The sequence below is a fragment of the Leopardus geoffroyi genome, chromosome B1 (assembly GCF_018350155.1).
Source record: "Leopardus geoffroyi isolate Oge1 chromosome B1, O.geoffroyi_Oge1_pat1.0, whole genome shotgun sequence".
Lineage (NCBI taxonomy): Eukaryota > Metazoa > Chordata > Mammalia > Carnivora > Felidae > Leopardus > Leopardus geoffroyi.
The window spans coordinates 192511898-192517897 of record NC_059327.1 but is presented as its reverse complement, the minus strand read 5'-3'; positions in this window follow the sequence as shown (position 1 = coordinate 192517897).

The window sequence follows — 6000 nt, the reverse complement described above, 5'->3', positions numbered from 1 at the left end:
TTGCAGAATCACATCACAGAACACACAGTGTTTCCTTAACATTAAGCTTCCCTGGGCTTTCATTTCAATTAGTCATAAAAAAAGATCAAGAAGGAAAGTATTGTCGGAAAGATTCCAGTCAGTGTTTTATTGCCTGAAACAATTCTCAGGATTAACCATTTCATATCAGAAAGGGAATTCTGCAGAAAGAGAAATGCTTTTTCCTTACAGAGAGGAAGCTGTGGGGAAAACAAAGAATACAATATCTACTTTCTTCTAAGTGTCTTATTCAACATGTTTTCATTAAACAATCTCATTTACGGCATTAAAATTTTCCTGAACAAACACCAATATATGCCAAAAAATTATCACAAATCCAACTTTTGCTCTCCTTCTATTTCCATGTAGGTTCCAAGAACAACAAAATCCCTTGACATTATTATCTCCTCCGAATACTAATTATGTCACTACCACTGCATGTCTGCTAATCTTCCAGAAATAATGTGAGAATTACCGGGACGCAATAGGAACAGAATGGAATTAGAAACATATTTTGTGGATTTGTCAAAACTACCAGCTTTCTAAGAGTGGTAAAATGCACATCCAAAAAAAATTCTTTCATAAGGACAAATTCCCACAATGAAGATAAATGATGAGTCTTAATACTACGCTTTGAGCATAGACAACTAGCTAGAGCAAGGCCTGTATTCGGCGGGTTCTTTTATTCTTACAGGAAATTTAGTTCACGGCACCCAGGATTTTCATCTCAGAGCACAGCTTTGACTCTAGATGAGACCTGTTTTTAATCATGCTTAATGGGCCTGGTTCCCAAGAGAATAACAATGAAGGTGAAAACCTCTTGAGCAGGGAGGAGAATACACTTGCTCTGGGGACCAGGACCTAATCCTTCCCTGTGAAGGAAGGAAACAATGTCTTCCTCCTCTTCAGTCGCAAACATTTCTTGAATGTATGAATGACAGTATCATCATGCTCTGCTCATCCTGGGCGAAAAACAAAAGAATCATAAGCTGTTGTGCCTGAAGATACCTTTGCCGTTATCTCCTTCAGCTCCATTTTGCAGATGTAGAAACCGATGCCTAAAAACTGATGGGTTTCCTGAAGGTACGTACTTGGTCACATAAGGCATAGGCATCTGTATTTATTTCCCCAATCTCTGATCAAGGCTCTCTCCTCTACTTCAGATGACAAAATCCTACATCATTCTCAAAATCAAGTCTTAGGGATGTCTCAGGGCATCTCCTTCCCTGACTCTGAGCCACTGCAGGGTCCAGACACGTATCACCTCTTTCTGGACACCAGCTGCAGGATCTGCTGGTCTCGGGGATTCCAGTGTGGTCACTTGGATGGCTCCACACTCCTCTCCGATTTTTCAGCCCTGCTCAAAGGCCTTCTTCTCTATCCCATCACTGGCAGCCACCTGACCTCTTTGCTGTACCACTAACAGTCAGGCATGCACATATGTGCACACACCTCATGCTGGTTCACTCAGCAGGACTTTAGTTTTGCGGTCCGCCTCGGCTGGATTCTTCTTCCCATCCATCTGGCTGGTTCCATTCTATGCCATCGTTACCTCCCATGACTACTCCCCTTCCTTCCACACCCCACACCCAGTCTTGGGTTAGGATCCTCTAATCTCAGATCTCGTGTTTCCACATATCTGTTATCTCTGCACTAAACTCGGGCACATTACCTAAAACCCTTGCGTGGGTTTCCCAGATTCCGCTGGACCTGGTTTCTCCCAGTCATTGAACCAATGGACATGCAGGTATCATGTGAAAACTATATTAACTTATAAATATTGACACAGACAAGTGACAGGTAGTTAGGGATATTTAGACAACATTTGTACGTTTCTAGGCACCAATTACTCTATCTCTTTTTTAACTTAGTGGATTATTTTGAATACGGTGCACCTGTGATCTTTCTGATCCTCTCACAGGAGAACAGGAACTCTTGACATAATTTTGCTTCTACCTTTGAAAACCTCATGTTAGTTATGGACAACTGTGTGTTTTCTTTAAGGAGTTCGGTCACTGGACTCACAAAATGTTGTATCTGAGAAGAATAAGGTTCTTAATCGTCTTTGCAATGAAATATATGAATAAATAGATGGAACACATTAATACTGTATTAATAGCTACGAGCGTCTTCTAGAATGGTGTGTCCTATGCCAAGTGCGGCTGGTTGTATTATAAGTATCTTTTTATATGTCTGTTTCCCACACTTCATTCCAGGCTAATTGTCTGATTCAGATTGTGTGGCCAGAGCCAGCATAGTATCTGGCACAGTATAAAAACTCAATACTTTTGGAATGAAACATTTATGTACTCCTAAGCTCTCTGTGAAATCTTGGCTAAGTGGATATTTCCCTGTGAACTACTTTTCCTATATCCCTTACCAAAAAGTCAGTCTACACTTAAATTCAAGACACAATATATTGCTAAAAAAGTTTGTCTCCTATAATTCCCTTCATTGCCTACATCGGCCCTCTAATACCAAGCAGGATAACCCTGGTCTCTCTTCCAGATGTTTGAAGACTGCGATTATTTCTCTGGCAAATCTTCATGTCTTTGGGCTAACATTTCCCTGTTCCTCAATCATTTTCAGACATTAATTAGGGCTTAACTCTTATAAGCACACTCTACAGGTGCTCAATCTCCCACTTAATCTGTGCCCCCCAAGAAATGCACACAGCATTGCCTGGAATGTCTGTCCAGACCACAGTTCAGGGAGATTGTCACCTCCTTTGATTTTGATGCCATACCTCTGCTAATGAGGCCAAAGTGTATCAGCTTTTTCAGTAGCTACTCAACTGACATCCCCATACCCACTCTTTCCCAATTTCCTATCTGAAGAAGAGTCATTCCTCACATTATTAAAATCAATTCCTCCCCCTTGGACTTTTAACCCTATCTCATTCTGCCTTTCCAAGGATTTTATACCATCATCTACAACCTTGCTTACTTTCTATGCAACTTCTTCCTGCCTAAAGTCCCTTCCCAGTAGCTTTAAACATGCTCAGTCTCTTATCACACACACACACACACACACACACACTCTCTCTCTCTCTCTCTCTCTCCCTCTCTCTCTCTCTTTCCAGTATCGTGTTCTACCCTCATCATTTCTCCCAAATTCTTTTACCAAGATCACAAACGACTTTCATTTTACTAAATCCAAAGGACAAAAGTAGCCTTCCATTTTGACTTCTTTGCTTCATTTGACTGTTGACTCCTTAACAACTCCTTCTTAAAACTCTTGCCATATCCTCCATGATGTTTGTCTTTCTGGTTTTCCTTACATTTCCCTTTGTGGACTCCTGTTCCTCAGCTATACCTTCAAATATCTGGGTCCCCTATGCCTTACCTTCAGACTCTTCTCTTTCACCTCTCAGTAGATAATGGCATTACCTTCCATTATTTCAACCACCATCTAAAATCTAATGTCTCCCAAATTCCATCTCCATTCCAGATCTTTCTCCTAAGCTACAGTCTTATGAAAAAAAAAAAAAAAAAAAAAGAGGATACCCTCTACTCATCATTTGCACAGGGGCATTTCTGAAGTCCCTCCAACTCGACAACAGCAAATTCAACTCAACTGTCTCTACTACTCTCTCCTCCTCTTGTTCTTCTTTGTTCCATAAAAGCCAGGATAGACCACCCAGTGTTCTCCAAGAGGCCTACAGATGAGATGGGGTGTAGACAAATATAACTTGCTGAACAGGACTAAGTCAGATACAATGAGACCATTGTTTCATTTTTGCTCCATCATTGAAATCAACCACTCCTGCTTACGCCTCCTTTCTTTGCCCTTCCTCAGAGCACATTTCAAGCACCGTGACCATCTTTTGCACCTTTTTCAAACACAAGAGCAATCACACTGAGCTCTCTGTAACTCACTTTCAAGTTCAGTGTTTTTTAAGTCACAACTTCAATTTCTCACCCAATTTAAATCTTCTTTCCCCCACCCCCACCTCTTCTTCCTAACCGGCTTAAGGTCAGGCCTGCCCCATGAACCAGGGACCTATGCCAAGGTTGGGAGACAATATGGTCTTCTCACTCTCTCTACTTGACCCTCACTCTGTGGCTTCTGTGTTTCACTCCCTTCATCTGAGAGAAGTGCCCTTAACCCAGAATGTGTATGGACCATTAACAAAGCTCACTGGGCCTCATTTTCCTCACAAAAAGTGAGACTATTGCAGTAAGTGACCTCCATATCTACTACTGCAAGATCTCAGATTTCCTTTCTCTGAGGCAAACACCAATTCGTTTGTCCACAGGGCCGTGATAATTTTTGAATTCCTGAATGTCTTGTCTATCTACAAGCTCATAAAAGAACTATGGATCCCTTAGTAATGTTTTCAAGTGAGACCAAAACACGATGAGGCACGGCCCTACCCCTGGATCTCCAAACGGTACCATCAGCAAACTGTCTTGTTCACATTCTTACACCATTGCTGAGACCAGGACAGCACCTTCAGTCCATGTCACAAGCAGACCACATGTATTTTTCTTAAATCATGGCCATACTTCAGGAAAGTAGGTTTGCAGCTTTACAGTGTCCTCAGCAGTCATTGTTTCAGTTACCCCTGAAATGGTGACCCATGGTCTCATCGAATCATTTCTTTTTTCTTTTCAAATTTCTTGACTGTCATGTAATAGTTTGGCTGTTTTGAAATAATCCTTTAGTCTTATAATATATTTATACTGCGGGATTGCAAATATGAGAGTGATGTCGTTGATCAAGCTTTTGTCGGCAGTGGTACAGTTTCAAATAAGATGCGTGATAACTAAGTGTTTTGTCTAATACCTTAAATCTCAATCTCCTGTGCAAAAACATATTTCATTCAAAGTGACAGCAGCCACAAATTACAAATTTGTGTGTGAGAAAGACTTATTTTAAAGTAATTTTAATGGAAATAATGCATGTACACAATTTAAAAGGACAAATAGTGGTCGCCTACTCCATTCCTCTCTAGAAAATCAAGACTCCCAGTGGCAACATTTTTCAAGTCTTTTAGCTATTTCTTCTGGCATATGATTCAATATTTCTAAATAACATCCTTATAGCACTCATTCTCGGTTCAACTTCAGATGTTATCTTTTGATTTCTGAGTTAGGATATAGGTTTGGATACCACGACAGAAACTAAAATGGCAGTGCCTTAAAATCAGAAGTTTATTTTCCTCTTATAAATAAGCATCAAGTTAGGAAGACCTTTATTCACCTAATCCAAGATGGCTTGTCACCATGACCACATTTCATCCAATGGAATCATGGAGAAGGGAGTGAGAAGAACAAGATACTTTCCTTTTACGGGCACAACCTAGAAAATGTACATATTAAACACCCCAAATTTGTTCCACAAATGTGTTTAACAAATTTAGCTTATTTTAAATGTTTTCTCTTGTTATTGCAACTAAACAGACTTTTTAAAATACAGTTACATAATAAATGCAAAATCAGAACAGTGGTTCCCTCTGAGGAGGGAATGAAGGGGGATGAAATAAAGGAGAAGCTGAAACTGAGTTATGGTTAATGTTTAAGCCAAACATTTGGTGATGGGGTTGTAGTCTCCATTATATTATTCTGCTTTATAGTTTGCATATATTATTTTATATGTATCAAATATTTAAAATAGATTACAAGAAGACAAAGCGAGATAGATATAAAATACTAGAAAATAATAACAAGTAAGGTTGGAAGTAGGTTACCTGAATTAAGGTATTTCTAGGATCCTTATAATGTACAGAGCAAGTTTGATTACTATGAGACTTTAAGCTAGATAAGCATGGTAAAATAGCGTGGGTAACAATTAAGAATAAATGAAACAACAGAAGGACATTCAAACCAGAAGTCAGGAAAGAAAAATAAAACATAAAAATAGTAGAACTGATAAAAAATACCAAGTAAGATGTAGAAATTAAGCCAAATAATCAGCAAGCACAACGAATATAAGTGACTATACTCACTCATTAAAATATAAAGACCATTAGGGGGCACT